Raw genomic sequence first — 17,477 nt, 5'->3', positions numbered from 1 at the left:
CCCTCAGGTAGTAAAGAGAGTTTTATTTCACACAAATGAAATTATGACTCTTATCTGCACACTCAGCTAACAGTAAGGATAATCATCCACCTACATGGGAACAGCCCATTGCTGAGTTTCTGAATCTCACACCTGGAGCAATTTAAAGTTAGAAATGTGACCCTCATACATGGCTGCAGACCACAGGTAAGATGCTGACTTTGGGTTCAAGATTAAACACCTAGTGAGGCTGTGTCTCCTCTATTAGAACACTGTTTTCAGATGAGGTTTTAGCTCTCATGCACAGATACAGTCCGTTGTTGACTTTGTGACTCATGTTCTTGGACAGAACTCACAAAAGGTGTTGACTTCCGCTGGTTTTGTCTAAACACGGGATTATGACCTATGCCTAGGCCAAGCACATAGATGATATGACTCTCCTGCATGGGCTGTGCTCTCAGAGGAGATATTGAAATATTTATACGCCCATCGTCTAGGTGAGGTGACTCTCCTTTCGGGACTGCACTCAGCCCCCAAGGGGCATTGTGACATATAACTGGTTCCATCACCTAGGTGATGTGACTCTCCTCTCCTGCCTAGGCCATACCCCCATTTGGAATTCTGACATATCCCTGGGCCCATCACTTAGTTGCTATGAATCTCCTCTCTTGCCTTGGCCTGCTTACCTGGGGAATTGTGATGTATTACTGGGCCCAGCACCAAGTATGTTGTGTTCTTTTATTTTTTTGCCTGGACTATTACTACAGAAGGGAGTGTGACAAATCAATGAACAAGCACCCAGGTGATGTGGCTCTCCTGTCTAAGCAATGGCTATATTTGGAATTATGAAATATACCTGGGCCATATTTTCTAGGTGATGTAACTCTTCTGCCTGAGCCCTTCCTCAAAGGGCATTGTGAAATATCTCTGCACCCATCACTTAGGGCATATGACTCTTCTCTTTTTTTCTTGGGCTCTGTCCACAGGTTAATCTGTGACATATTGCTATACCCAGCACGCTGGTAATTTGATCCTTTGTCCCTGGCTCTGACACATCACTGACATATCAGTAGGCTCAGGAGTCAGGTGATATGACTTTGCTGCCAGGGATCTCCTCTTAGAATGGATACTGACATATTTTTGGCTCAGCATTCAGGTGATGTGGCTTTTATTACTGATCCCTGTCAAGAGGTGATATTGTCACATATTCCTGGGTCCAGTTCATAGGCATAATGATAATTATCCTACATGGACACAACCAATAGAAGAGATTTTTTACTCTTCTAGCTGGCTGACAGCAATGTATTGTGTCCTCAGTCTTCTGCTTTTGAAAAGATCACAAAGTATTACAAAGCTTATGCATATTATATAATGCCCTTTGATGGTAAAGAGACTGTCATTACAGGGCCCAGCACACAGCCAACAGTTAAAAGTTTTAATCTCACACATGGACAGAGCTCACTGTTATAGGCCCTGAATGTCACTCACAGACTAAGTCCACAGTTGAAATTTTGGCTATCACATATGGATCTGGCCATAGGGGAAACGGGTGACTCATTGCTGGACCAAGCTCACAGGTGTGATAATGACTCTTATATCTAAACCAGTCAATAGAATAGATGTTGAATCTCATCCTTAGGCTTGGAGCAACAGATAAGATCATGAGTTTATATTGGCACAAAGGCTATAGAGTGGATTGCAAGTCTCAAACATATTATAAAAAGCAGGATATGGTGCAAAGAACAAGGCCCAGTACAGTGTTGAGGGTTTGACTCTCATTGCATTCACTGACAACAGTAAAAATGTTCACACTCCCACATGGACACAGCCCACTGTTGAAGTTCTGAGTTTCACACCCAAAGGCAGTCCAAAGTTGGTATAATTACTCTTATATGTGGATCCAGCCTTCAGGTGGTGAATCTCTGATCGATATTTAGCAAATATGTTAGGCTCTAACTCTCCTAATGTGTGTTGTCTGAGCTTGAAGCTTTCATGAATGGATTCAATTTACTGTTGAAATCATGACTTTCATACTTGGACCCATGAGGTGTGTAAAAGTTTATGAGGTACATACTTTTATGCCTAGACCCAGAACATGTGCAGGAATGTCAACTCCATTCCTGGACCTTCCCACAGGTGTGAATGTGACATATAATTTTTCCCAGGCAGAACATGACTGATTTGAATATACTGCCTGAATAAAGCCCACAGTTTGGATTGTGACACATACCTAAGCCAATAACATTGGTAATGTGGCCCTCCTGCCTAGTCCCTTCTCACAGGTGTGACTGTGAGATACCTCTGGTCTCATTTCCAGGTGATGTGATTTTCCTCTCTTGCCTGGCACCCATTCCCAAAGGGGATTTTGATATATTGATGAGCCCAGCACTCAGGTGATGTAATCCTTCAGCCTAGATTCTGCTCATAGGGGACATTGTGACGTATCACTAGTCCCAGCACCATAGTGATGTGAATATCCTACAAGCACTCAACACACAGAGGGGATGCTAATACATCCTTGGCTCAGTATTCAGGTGATGTAACTCTCCTGCCTGGTTCTGCCCAGAGGCAGGATTGTTACATATACCTAGGTTCAGGTCACAGGAATAATGATGACTATCATATGAGTGCCCAGCTAAAAGAAGAGACTTGGACTCTCACAGCTAAAGTTATTTAGGACAATCAGTAATGTTCTGAATCTCCTCGTTGTATAAAGGTTACAGGTGATTATGACCCACATGAAGTTTGTATAAATTCTTTGGTCTTATCAGAGTCCATTACAGAGGCATAATTTTGCCTCTCATAGGCACACTACCCAACATTTGTGATGATTATTCTCACACACGGACAAAGCCCACAGCTGAGGTTCTGAATCTCACGTGTGCAAACAGTCCACAGTTAGAATTGGGACTGTCATCACATCTGGCAACAGGTTGGAAGGTGACTCATTTTTGGACCCAGCTATTAACACTTCAGTGTCTCCCATGCCTGGTTCCAGCTTATAGAAGAGATATTGACTCTTGCATCTAGGCTTCCAGCAACAGATAAGATGCTGGGCTTTCCACTTTTACAGAAACCTCAGAGAATTACAACTCATGCATATTGTATAATGCCCTAAGGTTGTACAGCAAGTGCTAAAACTGGGCGCAGCTCAGAATCTCAATTGTGACTCTTACATGCACACACAGCCCACAGTTAGGATTAAATGTGAAGAGACTCCACTCATGAGGTCCTGGATCTCACTCACAGAAACAGTTCACGGGTAGAGTTGCGACTGTCATATCTGCATCCGTACACAAATGGGATGGTGCCTCATTTCAGGACCCAGCTTACAGGCACACTGATGACTCTCATACCTGTACCCAGCAAATAGGACTGGTGTTGACTCTCATGCCTGAACCTGGGGCAACATGTAGGATTATCTGTTTAAATCATCATGAAGTTCTCAGAGCAGGTTTTATTGTCATGTAGGCCATGTGAAGCCCTTAAGTGGCCCTGAGTGTGTCTTATAAAGACTCAATGCGCAGGTGACATTGTGACCCTTCTATGCACGCATAACATACAGTGAGGAATGTCATCTCCTATATGGACGGAGCCAATTGTTGAGATTCTGAATATCACACCTAGACTAGCTGAAAGTTGACATTGTGACTCTCATACATGAATCCAGTTCACAAGGAGAATGGTGACTTTTATATCAAAACTCAGCACACCAGTTAGGCAGCGACTTCCCTAATTAGACAGTGTTTGCCAATGAGGTTAGAGCGTTCATGTATGAATTCCATCTACCATTGAGATTGTGATTTGTGTACTTTAACACAATTCACAGAAGGTGTTGTCTTTTCCTAACTTGAGCTAGGAAATATGTGAGACTGTGAATCTCATTCCTGAAGGTGTGACTTTGACATATAATAGTTTCTCAGCACCTGGTTGACTTTGCTCCCTTACAAGAGCCCCACCAACAGTTGGGATTGTGACCTCTACCTGGCTTAAACACCTAGGTGATGCTGCTGTCCTGCCTGGGTGGGGATCGTAATGTGCCTCTGAACCTGTCACCTCATTGATGAGACTCTACTTTCCTGCCTGTGCCATGCCTCCAATAACAGAAATCTGGGCATATTACCCAGGTGGTATGACTCTGCTCTTATGACTGGTGCCTGTGAACAGCGGGAAATGCAACAGATTGCTGGGCCCAGCACCTAGATGATGTGACTCTTTTTTTTTTTTTTTTTTTTTTTTGAGAAGGAGTCTTGCTCTGTCACCAGGCTGGAGTGCAGTGGCACAGTCTCGGCTCACTGAAACCTCTGCTTACCAGGTTCAAGTGATCCTTTCACCTCAGCTTCCTGAGTAGCTGGGACTACAGGTGCGTGCCACCATGCCCAGCTAATTTTTGTATCTTCGGTAGAGACTGGGTTTCACCATATTCACCAGGATGGTCTCGATCTCTTGACCTCGTGATCCGTCCACCTCAGCCTCCCAAAGTGCCGGGATTACAGGCGTGAGCCACCGTGCCCAGCTGATGTGACTCTTTTGACTGAGTTTTGCCTACAGTGGGCATTGTGACCTATCACTGAGCCTAGCACAGGGGTGATGTGACTTTCCTGTGTGAGTCCTGTTCACAGAGAGATATTGACATTTCCGTGGCCCAGCATTCAGGTGATGTGACTTATCTCTCTGATTCTGCTCACAGGTGGGGTTGTGACCTATACCTAGGCCCAGGCAGTAGTCATAATAATGGCTTTGTTACATGGACCCGGCCAATAAAAGAAATTTTGACTCTAACAGCTAGGCTTAGGGAAATAATTAAGGTCTTTGGCCTACTAATCGTAAAAATGTCACAGAAGATTATGATACTCACATGTATTTTATAAAGCCCTTGGGGTGTACAGAGAGTTACCTGACAGGGCCCAGGAAACAGTGAGCCTGTGTCTCTCATAAATTCATTTAGCCAACAATTAGGATCGTCACCGTCATACATAAACAGAGTCCACTACTGAGATTCTAAATCTCACACATGGATACAGTTCAAAGTTGAAACTGTGAATGTAATATGTGGATCTGGCCACAGACTGGATGATGTTTAAACTTTCACTTGTCACTTTTCTTACAGCCATGTAATTTTCCATTTTGGCCGAAGATTTTTTTTTTTTTTTTTTTTTTTTTTTTTTTCAGAAAAAGTGATTGTGGAGAAACATTTATTTGGACATATGAAATATATCTTCTTTTCAACAGAGAATGAACAAGTAGAGCATTATATATTTATTTTACCTAAGTTGTTCTCTTTCAAAAAGATTAATATAATGACAAATTTGAAATTTTCTTGATTTATCCAAAATAAATAAATATGCTCAATTTAAAATAATTTTCCAAAACAACTGGTTTTTGACCAATATTTAAAAGCCCCAGAATGTCTTATCCAAAGCATTCAAGTAAAGACTGACAGTTAAAAATTAAGCAATAGCACTTAAGTGTAATTTGTTTTGTTTTAGAGACGAGGTCTTACTACATTGCCCCAGCTGGAGTGCAGTAGCTAGTCACCAACACAATCATGTTGCATTACAGACTGGGCTCAAAGGGTCCTCCTGGCTTAGTCTCCTGGGTAGCTGGGACTAAAGGACATGTCACCATACCAAGCTATGTTTTTAAAAACCACCTTTACACTACTGCACAGTTTTGGACATCAGGAAACAAATACATTTTGACTCTCAACAAAAAAGTACTTGGTGGCACATTAAAGAATCAAAACACAAGAGGCCGATAGTTATCCAAAAATGATAGAAAATGACATTGTGCGTTTGCTTTTGTTTGAAGAGAAATAAAGTTTCCACTTACGTTTTAAGTGCCAAGATAGCTAATTCTGTTAAAATGTCACCAAAACGAGTAACATGACTCAGAAAATCAGCTGTCTCCAACAGAAACAATTTTGTTACCTTTTACAAGAACTAAGTTGCAACATTCATTTTTAAGTGTCTGATATAGCCTCAGTATTATCACAAACCACTTTGTTAGATTTTTAAATTAATTCTTACCCAACCTGAATTAAAAATTGCTCACATTCCAAAGCAAGAAATACTATTGCACACTGGACTCATATTTTAGGAATGGGCGCTTCCCCACATACCCCCAAACTGACAATGCATCTATGACGTATATTTCGTTATCTGAATGTATAACACTCAAAGTGCTCTTCCACTTAATAAGTACATTACTATACTTGTAGTCTCAAAATACTTCATGAACTCTGAAGTAATTCTCTATGAAGGGAGCTTCCTTTGTAAAATGAATTCGGCTAGTCTGGCATACCAATATTCCCAAATAGCTAAACAAATTGATTTTGCTCCTTGGATTTTCAATCCAAGATCTCATTGGATCATGTACTTGTAAAGTGTTGCATGGGTGTGAACAATATCCTTGTTTGTGCAAATTCTTTCAAGACCTGTGGATAAATAATCCAAGTATTGCTTTCTCCGGAATGACCACCATCCAGAAAATACATTGTCCTTGTGCTTTTAATGAAACCATCTATGTTCTTGTCTTTCTTGGCTTCTTTCAATTCAAAAAGAAACTGATTCAAAACAACACAACATTTATGGAATCCAGTCAAAGGAAAAGATGCATCGTTCAGTGATGGTGGATTAAAAAAAACTCACGGCAGACTCATCAGATTTTTCACAGGTCTTCTCTTCTTCTCCCTGGAAATGATTTGTAGTGTGAGAAGAATTGGACATTTATAATTAGATGATGTGGAGTCCTTATTCCAATCATTCAAATTTTTCTTTGATAAACTACTCTGACTTAAAAGCATTAACTAACAATATATAAAGGAGCTTAAAAGCTCCAGAGTCTGTATTGTGTTCTGGGGAACCAAACATGTCACTTTTCAGAAAATTGTCATGGCAGCTGAATCTGCAAATTCATTAGGGAGCACTTCATCACCCGAATATAGCTATTGGGGAACCGGTGGGCTAAAACTGCAGCAATAATTTCTAGACTCCAATTTTCCCATTGGTAATTCGCATAATTTCATAGTAATTCTGAACATCCCCGGGGAAAGTGAGGGCTGCGGTTCCTCCATAGTTGGCTTTCCGGAAACGTCCCGCAGCTCCAGTCTGTCCCTGGCAGCCGCCAGCAGGAGAATCCCGGGGCTGCTGAGCTGCGGGTCCTCTCCAGCATGGCTTTCGGCAGGGCGGCGCCAGGTGGCGGAGTGGGAGTATCTCGCACCGCCGCTGCTGCTGGGTTCCTGGTTCTGTCCTGAGAGAAGAAAGAGGTGTCTCCAACTCCAACCTGTGGCAGCAGGAACAACAGCAGCGGCGACCGCAAAAGCCTGTGCTATTTGGAGGCGGAGGGTGCGGGGTCCTGAGGAAGGGACTGCACAGGAAGCCCAACTGTCAGGGCCACCGGCAGGCCAGACGCCGGCGCAAGGCAACCACATCAGAGGCCAATGTCAGCGTGCAGAGCAGGATTTCTTTCTTTCTGTGGTTAAATAGTATTCCGTTGTGTGTGTACACCATATTCACTTTATCCATTTCTTCCAGATGAACACTAAGATTGATTCTACATCTTAGATATTGTCAATACAGCTATGACAAACATGGGAGTGCAGCTATCTCTTCAATATACTGATTTTATTTTCCTTTGATATATACTCAATCGTGGAATTGCTGGATTATATATGGTAGTTTTGTTTTTGTTTTGAGAAACCTGCATAGTTTTCCACGCAGATTTCTAATAAATAAATAAATCTAAAAATGTACTAAATTTACATTCACACCAACAGTGTACAAGTGTCCCCTTTCTCCACAGCCTCATCAAACTTTGTTATCTTTTGTCTTCTTGATAACGGCCATTCTAAATGGGATGAGGTACTATACCACGTGGTTTTGGATTGCATTTTCCAGATGATTAGTGATGTTGAGCATTTCTTTGTGTCTTCTTTGGAAAAATGTCTGTTCAGGTCTTTTGTTCACTTTTTAGTTGGGTTTATGTTTTTTATTGCTGTTGAATTAAGTCCTGTGTATATTTTGGATATTAACTCCTTGTCAGATGCACATATTTTCTTTTATTTAATAGGTTGTCTTTTTACTCTGTTAATAGATTTCTATGCTGTCCAGAAGCTTTTAATATTTTACTGATAATAATTTTTCTGTTTTCTGACTTGATACACAGATAAGAGTTTGCCCTCAGCTTCATAGGTTATCTGTCTTCTATCTCACTGATTTTAGGAGTTTTTCTTCTTTTTGATGTCGTGCAGTTTGATCATTATTCTTTTTAAGATTTATTTTATTTACAATTGACATAACAATTATACATATTATGGGGTACAATGAGATGTTTCAATGCATGTTTACACTGTACAATGACTCAATCAGGGTAATTTGCATATGTAACACTATAAACCTGTATTATTTCTTTGTGCTAATAAAATTAAAAATCCTCTCTTCTAGCTGTGTTAGAATAAGCAGTGCAATATATTAGCTATAGTCACCCTATTGTGTAATCAAACACCAGAATTTATTCTCCCTGTTTAACTGTAACACTGTAACTTTGACAAACCTCTCCCCGTTCCTTCGACCCTCCACTCTCCACAGCCTCTGATAATCACCATTCTACTCTCTACTTTTATGGGATCAACTGTTTTAGATTTCACATGAGTCACATCATGTGGTCTTTTACTTTCTGTGACTGACTTATTTCACTTAGCATAATGTCCTCTTGATTCATCAATGTTGACATAAACAGAAGTTCATTCTGTCATATGACTAAACATTCCTGTGTGTGTGTGTGTGTGTGTGCGCGCGTGCGCGCGCGTGCGCGCGCGTGCGTGTGTACATTTTCTTCATTCATCTGTTAATGGGCACTTATACACTGTTGGTGAGAATGTAAATTGGTACAACTAATAGGGAAAACAGCATGGAGGTTTTCCAAGAAATTATAACTAGAACTACCATATATATGACCCAGTAATCTCACCACTGGATATATTTTATTTTCAAAAGAAAATAAAATCAGTATGTCAAAAAGATAATTGCATTTCCATTTTTATTGAAGCAGTATTCACATTAACTGAAACCATTGTTTCTTTTAAGTATTTCCTTAATTTATCTTATTTGACACATTGCACTCTAAATTTTTTATAGGATTCTGCCTTGTTTTCAATTTCTAAAACTTATGTCACCAATTATTTGAATATTGCCTTCTTGTTTATATAGTCTAGTAAAGCAATCAAATGCTTTTTTATTTCTTTTCATCTAATCTTCATTTATATTTGCATTTTGTATTAATTTGCCTTCTAAAAAGTATATGACTACATTAATCGTGCTCAGCATTTCAGTTTACTAGTTCTCATATCAACTCAGTATATTTTAATGTATAATTTGTATGCTGTACATTAAATTACTACATTTTCAACAATTTACTTTCTCTTTACCTCTTTTCCAAATATGGCTTGACAAGCTCATAATTTTATTCCACATTATTGTGTTTTCTTGTTTTTTTTTTCATTACATTGGCAAACATTTAAATATAAACCTCATATTTGGGTTTTATGTGCCATATAATTTATCTAATGCTTCATGCCAGTAGCTGATCTTCTTCTGTGCAACATACTTTGTAGTTAAGTTCTCACATATGGGATACATCCCACTCTGGATGCCTCCAGGCAGTTTCTTTTTGTTTATTCCATTTGCCTTGTCAGAAGCTGAATGACCCACATGGATCTGACATCCTCGTGATCAGATGCATGTGAATGGAGCGATGGTCTCCTAGGTTGATATTTCTCTCAATGATTACCTTTATTCACTTCTGTTCCTGAGATGTTTCTATAATTTTCTTTCAACTATATTAGGCATTCTGTGAATTATTGTAGCTTCTTGGTGATTTTAGTTATCTGTATTGAGTTTTTAAAGCGTGTTATTTTCCTGAAAACAGAACTATCAACAGTTGCGTACGTGAGTAAAATATTTTACCTAGATTTTCTATGGCACAGATCACCAAAACTGCTGTCTTCAATAGACCGTGTTGCAATAATTTCTGGAATGTGATTACTTTTTTACCATTAGAAAATTAATCCTATATTATGCACAAATTTTTTGAAATACTTTACTGCAGTAAATAGTGTATGGTCAGAATTATTGTTTATTATTTTTTGCTTTAACATACATCTAATATGGGTCAAAGTATATACCTGAATTCAGATCTTTTGGCTTCAATCGCCATTTTACCTCATTAGCACTTCCCTAACTTCATAAAAGATATCAGTTGAATTTTTTAATTCAAAATGGATTAAAAAGATTTTTTTAACATTGTAATGTATTTATTGCAATCCAGGTATTGCATTTCAATAAATACCTTAAACTTGAGGCCCTGGCTAAGTATTCCTTCCTTACTAAAAATCAGATTTTTCTGGTGCAACTCCATTGCCTGCAGTAATATTTATAACTACAAATGCCAGCACAGTATTTCAATACTGTACTCAGTTCTTTCTAACTAAATATCACATTAGCTATGAAACAACACAAATATAAATGCTGAATTTATAGGACAAATAAACAAATTCTTCACAAAAAAAAAACAATGAAAGACTAATTTTCTACAAAACGTATTTATTAGTTCTTCAATCATATTATTTAGGCTATTTCAAATATAAAAGATTCTTTTATCTAGGTTTATTTGTTTGTTTGTTTGTTTTGAGATGGAGTCTCACACTGTCACCAGGCTAGAGTGCAGTGGCTCTCCTGCCTCATCCTCCCAAAGAGCTGGGATTGCAGGCATGAGCCAGCGCACCCAGCTTTTTTTCTTTTTTCTAAATATTTCACATACAAATGAGACTATGCAGCATTTGTCTTTCTGTATTTTCCTTATCTCGCTTAGTATAATTTCTTCAAAGTTCATCAATATTGTTTTAAATAAAATTATTTCATTTCTTATTAAAGCTGTAAAATTATCTCTCTCTTGAAATTTATTCATTTATTTGTATCAGAAAAGTGCAGATACCCTTGGCTATACTTATTTTATGTCCATTGGTTAAATACTCCGAATTGGAATTAATGATACTTCCAGTTTAAAAATTTTAAGAAAACTCCATATTGACTTTTTTTTTTTTTTTTTAATAACGGCTGCACCAATGGACATGCTCAGCAATGGTGTGCAAATATTCTCTTTTCCGTTCTTCTAACTTTTTGATAATAGCTATCCTAACACCATGATAAGGTGATATCTCATTGTGATTTTGATTGTAATTGCGCTGATAATTAGTCATGTTGAGAATCTTTTTATATACCCGCTGGCCATTTCTATGTCTTTGGAAAAATGGATATTTTGCCCAATTAATTAGGGAATTGTTTTTTATTTTGTTCTGTTGTGCTTTTCTGTATTGATTAGTATTATATATATATTTCGAATAGTAACATATTATCCTACATATGGTTTACAAATATTTTCTCCTATTCCATATATTGTCTTTGTATTTTGTTGGGTGTTTCCCTTTGTCATGCAGAAACTTCCTATTTTGATATAATTCCATGTTTTTACTTTTGCTTTGGTTGCTTGTGGTCCTTATGTAGAATCCAAAACATCATTGCCAGGACCAGGACCAAGGAGTTTTTCATATACAAATATATATATTAGATGATTCAAGATTTTAGTTCTTATGTTTAAGTCTTTATTTTAAACTCATTTTTGTGATGATCAAGAGAAGTGTTCTCTTTTTGTGCAGGCATATCCAGTGTTTTCTACAGCATTTCTTGATGTGTCTGTCTTTTCCTAATTCTGTGAGATCAGTTGACTGTATATGTGTGCGTTGATTTCTGCGTTCTCTATTTTGTTCCATTGGTTCTAATGTAAGTACTACAGTATTTTAATAACTATAGCATTGTAATATAGTTTGAAATCAGGAAGTTTGAGGCTCTCAGCCTTTTTGTTCTTCTTGGTACTTGGCTATTTGGGGTCTTTTGTGGCTCCATACTAATTTTACAATTGTTTGCTCTACATTTGTTTTAATGGCATTAAAATTTTGATAGAAATGTCTTTAACTCTGTTGACGACTTTGTTCACATAAATGTTTTAACAGTATTAATATGTAGAATCCACGGACACAAAATATAGTTTCCATTTTGTATTCTTCAATGTCTTTCATCAACATTTTATAGTTTTCAGCATGCAGATCCTTAATTGTCTTGGTTAAACTCATTCTATTTAATGAATTAAATATTTCTTTCTATTTGATGATATTGTAAATGAAATTGTTTTATTTCTTTTTCACATATTCTGTTATTACTGTAAGAAAATGCAACTGATTTTCATGTTACTATTGTATCCTACAACTTTACTGAACTAGTTCTTTAGCTATAACAGGGTTTCATTGTTGTCGCTGGTAAAATGGTGAATATTCTTAACCCTGGTTACACTTTAAATTGATAGTTGCTATTATTAACCAGATGGGTTTCTGTTGTCCTAAATTCAGTGAAATTCAAATATTCCCATTTAAAGTAGTTTTGTGGGTTTTGTCTGGGCCCCGGGATGGGGGACATCCCGTGGGAGCCGGGAGATTCAGGACGGAGAGGGAGAAGCATTCAGGGAGGAGGCTGATCAGGAGAAGCTGAGAGGGGCTCCGAACACTGTAAAATGTAGAAGGGGTCACGTCGAAGACCCAGTGGAGAGAAAGAATGAGCCAGAAAAGGGGCGAATGGTGGGAGTGGGCAACAGGACCGTTTCCCGGCACCAGCAGGGGGCAGGAAACTTTGCAAAATCTCCAGGCCCCAGGGAACAGTGCGGGCAGAATGGGAGGGAGTGGAGAGGACCAGGCGCACCCCACGATCAATTTGTAGAAAGGGACATGTCCCAGTTCCTTCACCTCTTCCCACCGTTCTGTGGGCATGTCCCTCAGGGGCAGGGCAGGGGAGGAGGCGGCTCCCGGTGGGCTCAGACAGCTTAGAGGAGCACACTCGCTTCACCAGGGACCGGGTGACAGCAGAGGCAAGCGACGGCTGCCGGTCCCGCTGGCCCCGTTTGTGGGCGTGGGGGTCGCCAGTGGGGCCGAGCTTACGGGGCCCAGTGAGGGGGCCTGTAGGTGGCCCGGGAGGAATTCATCTACCCATGCAGTGACCTTCCGGGAGACCAATGTGAACAGCACCCCTGACACGCCCTTTCTAGCTGGAACATTTTTGAGGCTGAAATTGAAGCTCAGGCAGACAGCGGACAGAAGAAGGACTGGAAGAAACCCCGAGGGTGAAGTCCAGCCCAAGGAGAGGAAGCGGAAATGCCCGGCCTGCGTCAAACAGGGCTCTAAGGAGAAGGTTCCGGGCTGGATGGCCACTGCCCTACAGAGACGCAGGCTCGGTGGGAGGCTGAGGAGCACCGGGAGACCCAGGACAGCAGGGCAGAGCGGGCGATGAGAACCCACAGCTACTGCTTCCCTGCACAGTTCGCCTTCTCCAAGGCCCAGCCCCCAGCTGAGCCCAGCACTGAATGTCATGGCGCCTCCTGGACCACTGCTGGGGGTGACCGGTAGGAGATCCCACCTCCCAGGGAGAGGACGCCACTATATCCCCGGGGAATAAAGCTGCTAGCCCAACCAAAAATAAAATAATTTTGTTTTGTCTCTGAAAATAATGTGTTTCTTTTGTTTACTGGTCAACAAGCTGCCTAGTCAAACGTTTCAATAAAGTCGTTTAACATTATAATCCTTTATTACGAAGCAAAACAGCAAATTTTACAATGGTTTTGATGTCATCTAATATGATTGAAAATATGTCAATTTGTCATTGCCAGTGAATCTTCATGTTATTTATTTTACACTGTTAGATATTCTGCCTACAAATGTCTAATGTCTTAGAATCTTGCCTGGCATATTGTCTGTGCTACATACTACTACTCTAATTCATCAAATTATCTTTTTATACCATTCTTAAAACACAATATTATTGGCTGTGTACAGTGGTTCATGCCTGTAATCCCTTTGAGAGATTGCATGCCTGTAATCACTTTGAGAGGTTAGGAGGTTGAGACCAGCCTGGCCAACATCGTGAAACCCTGTCTCTACTAAAAATACAAAAATTAGCCAGGCATGGTGGCGGCTGCCTTTAATTCCAGCTACTAGGGAGGCTGAGGCAGGAGAACTGCTTGAACCGGGGAGTCAGAGGTTGCAGTGAGCCAAGATCCCTGCCACTGCATTCCAGCCCGGGCAGGAGAGCGAGACTCCAGCTCAAAAAATATATATTTTTATTAAAATTATTTTACTGCCTAAATATTTATGAAAATTATGAGGTCTATTCAGTCTGCCCTCTTGATAAAAGCCAGATTTTTTTCTCTTTACTAATATGTTAGACAGTACAAATGCAGTTTTATTACATGGATACGTTGCATAGTGACGAAGTGTGGGCTTTCGGTGTAACAATCATCTGAACAGTCCTCATTGTCCCAGTTGGGTATTTTCTATTCCTAAACCCTCTACCACTTCCCATCTTTCTGAGTCTCCAATGTCTATTTTTCCAGTCTCTATATCAAAGCGTACGCATTATTGAGCTCCCATGTGTAAGTGAGAAAATGCAGTATTTGATTTTCTGTTTCTGAGTTATTTCACTTACAATAATGACCTCCAGTTCCATTTATATTGCTGCAAAAGATATTATTTTATATCTTTTTATGGCTGAGTAGTATTCCATGGTGTAAATGTATAGCACATTTTCTTTATTCAATCGTTGATTAATAAATTTAAATTGGCTCCGTATCTTTGCTATTGTGAATAATGCTGCAATAAATATATGAGTGTGGGTATCTTCTTTATGTAATAAATTATTTTCCTTTGGGTAAATACCCAGTGGTTGGAATGCTAAATCAAATAGAACTTGTATTTTTATTTTTCTGAGAGATCTTCATACCATTTTCCATAGAGATAGAATTTTACATTCTCACAAACAATGTATAAGTTTTCTTTTTTCCCTGTATCCTTGCCAATGTCTGTCATTTTTCTTCTTTTTATTAATTAGCCTTTATGAATGGTGTAAAATGGTATTCCATTGTGATTTTTAATTGGTATTTCTCTGATCATCTGCAATGTTGAGCATTTTTTACATGCTTTCTGGTCATCATTGTCTTTTTTTTTTTTTTTTTTTTTCCAATATCCGTTCCCAATATTTGCCTGCTTTTCGATAAGGTTACTTGTTTTATTCTTGCTGAGCTGTTGGATTTTCTTATACATTCCAGACATTAGTTGCACCTAAAGCTGTGGCACCATCAACAGAGCCTGGCCATGAAGTGTGGGGCCCTCAGACTGCTGTCACTTCATCTCTGTGATGGAGAGCAGTGCAGCAGCCTTCAGCAGACATGCACACTGGACAGCTGGGTGAGTGCTGTTGCCTGTGGGCAGGGGGGCGGGAAAGTGGGCAGCCTCTGAGCTTTCATCTGTTCTCTCAATGTGCTCTCCTCACCATCCCATTCTACCTGCAGGGCTTCTGGCCAACCAGATGCAGCCAGGTGGAATTCCACTGCAAAGCGTACAGCAACTTTGTATGTGGAAGTGAACAGCAGCAAGGTGGGGTCAATTGCATACCCTATGCCGCTGTGTTTAAGGGAGATGCTGTTGCTGGACAGGAGCATGGGGATGGCAGGCCTGGGGCTCCACTTTACTAAACTCTACCATTATTATAGAAAGTTTAGAGTAGCATATGAAAGACAGAATAGTGTCATCAGCCAGGAGACAAAATCCTCTAGAGTGAGCACTTCTCCTGGATACGAACTTGGTGGTGGTTCATTTAGCGTCTGTCTAAAATCAGAGGTAGTTTTTTGTACAGTAAGATTACATGAGTCAATCGGTAAAAGTGGGAATCACGCCTGTGAGTAATGTCCCTCATAATTCATTCAAAAACATTTGCTTCTGTCTTTGCAACTTTATGCTTTCTGAATTCCCACATCGAGTAAACACCTCTGTGGTGACCTTATAATCAATCTTGCATATTTAACAATTTGGATTTTAACTCAAGATCTGTTAAAACAAAATCTGTTTGACTTATATTGGATGTAAAATAGAAAAGTTAGGATGGGCTATTCCAGACATGTAGAATTAGTTTCTTTTATAATAAGCAGTGTTCCACCAACCTATGATTATTACACTAAAAATAATGCTAACGTATATTTTATTTCATTGTGTGGATTTTCAAGAGATACACAGGATAATGAAATAATATTAACTAGCTGAATGCTGATGCCTATTTTTTCAGTTTTTTTAACTGAATTATTTTAAAAAAGCTTGTATTTTTACTGTAAAATTGCGCTTAATTAGAACCACTCCTAAATATTTATCTCTTTTCTTTTTTTTTTTAAATTTTTAATTGGATTTTAGGTTTTGGGGTACATGAGCAGAGCGTGCAAGACCGTTGCGTAGGTACGCACATGGCAGTGTGCTTTGCTTTGCTTCTCCCCTTCACCCACATTTGGCATTTCTCCCCAGGCTATCCCTCCCCACCTCCCCCTCCCACTGGCCCTCCCCTTCCCCCCCAATAGACCCCAGTGTTTAGTACTCCCCTTTCTGTGTGCATGTGTTCTCATTTTTCATCACCCGCCTATGAGTGAGAATATGCGGTGCTTCATTTTCTGTTCTTGTGTCAGTTTGCTGAGGATGACGTTCTCCAGATTCATCCATGTCCCTACAAACGACACAAACTCATCATTTCTGATTGCTGCATAATATTCCATGGTGTATATGTGCCACATCTTTCCAATCCAGTCTATTATCAATGGGCATTTTGGTTGATTCCAGGTCTTTGCTATTGTAAACAGTGCTGCAATGAACATTCGTGTACCTGTGTCCTTATAGTAGAACGATCCATAGTCTTTTGGATATATACCCAGTAATGGGATTGCTGGGTCAAATGGAATTTCTATTTCTAAGGCCTTGAGGAGTCGCCACACTGTCTTCCACAATGGTTGAACTAATTTACACTCCCACCAACAGTGTAAAAGTGTTCCTTTTTCTCCACATCCTCTCCAGCATCTGTTGTCTCCAGATTTTTTAATGATCGCCATTCTAACTGGCGTGAGATGGTATCTCAATGTGGTTTTGATTTGCATCTCTCTGATGACCAGTGACGATGAGCATTTTTTCATATGATTGTTGGCCTCATATATGTCTTCTTTCGTGAAGTGTCTGTTCATATCCTTTGCCCACGTTTGAATGGGCTTGTTTGTTTTTTTCCTGTAAATCTGTTTGAGTTCTCTGTAAATTCTGGATATCAGCCCTTTGTCAGATGGGTAAACTGCAAACATTTTTTCCCATTCTGTTGGTTGCCGATTCACTCTAGTGACTGTTTCTTTTGCCGTGCAGAAGCTGTGGAGTTTCATTAGGTCCCATTTGTCTATTTTGGCTTTTGTTGCCAATGCTTTTGGTGTTTTGTTCATGAAGTCTTTGCCTACTCCTGTGTCCTGGATAGTTTTGCCTAGATTTCCTTCTAGGGTTTTTATGGTGCCAGGTCTTATGTTTAAGTCTTTAATCCATCTGGAGTTAA

General features: G+C 39.6%; 1 long non-coding RNA gene and 1 pseudogene across 2 annotated transcripts in view; one reads left to right on the top strand and one right to left on the bottom strand.

The window, feature by feature from the left end:
- Positions 1-17,477, top strand: part of LOC118151167 (uncharacterized) — a 59,161-nt gene that overhangs the window by 9,686 nt on the left and 31,998 nt on the right. For both annotated transcript variants that reach the window (XR_004739301.3, XR_013532505.1), the window contains one exon: positions 15,181-15,319. This is a non-coding gene — a long non-coding RNA (uncharacterized LOC118151167). The remainder of the gene's footprint in view (positions 1-15,180; positions 15,320-17,477) is intronic.
- Positions 6,020-10,395, bottom strand: LOC100398042 (mitochondrial protein C2orf69 pseudogene; annotated as a pseudogene).

The sequence above is a fragment of the Callithrix jacchus genome, chromosome 2 (genome assembly GCF_049354715.1).
Source record: "Callithrix jacchus isolate 240 chromosome 2, calJac240_pri, whole genome shotgun sequence".
NCBI classification, from domain to species: Eukaryota; Metazoa; Chordata; class Mammalia; order Primates; family Cebidae; genus Callithrix; species Callithrix jacchus.
Note: the sequence above shows the minus strand (reverse complement) of the source record. Positions and strands in the feature narration are given on the sequence as shown.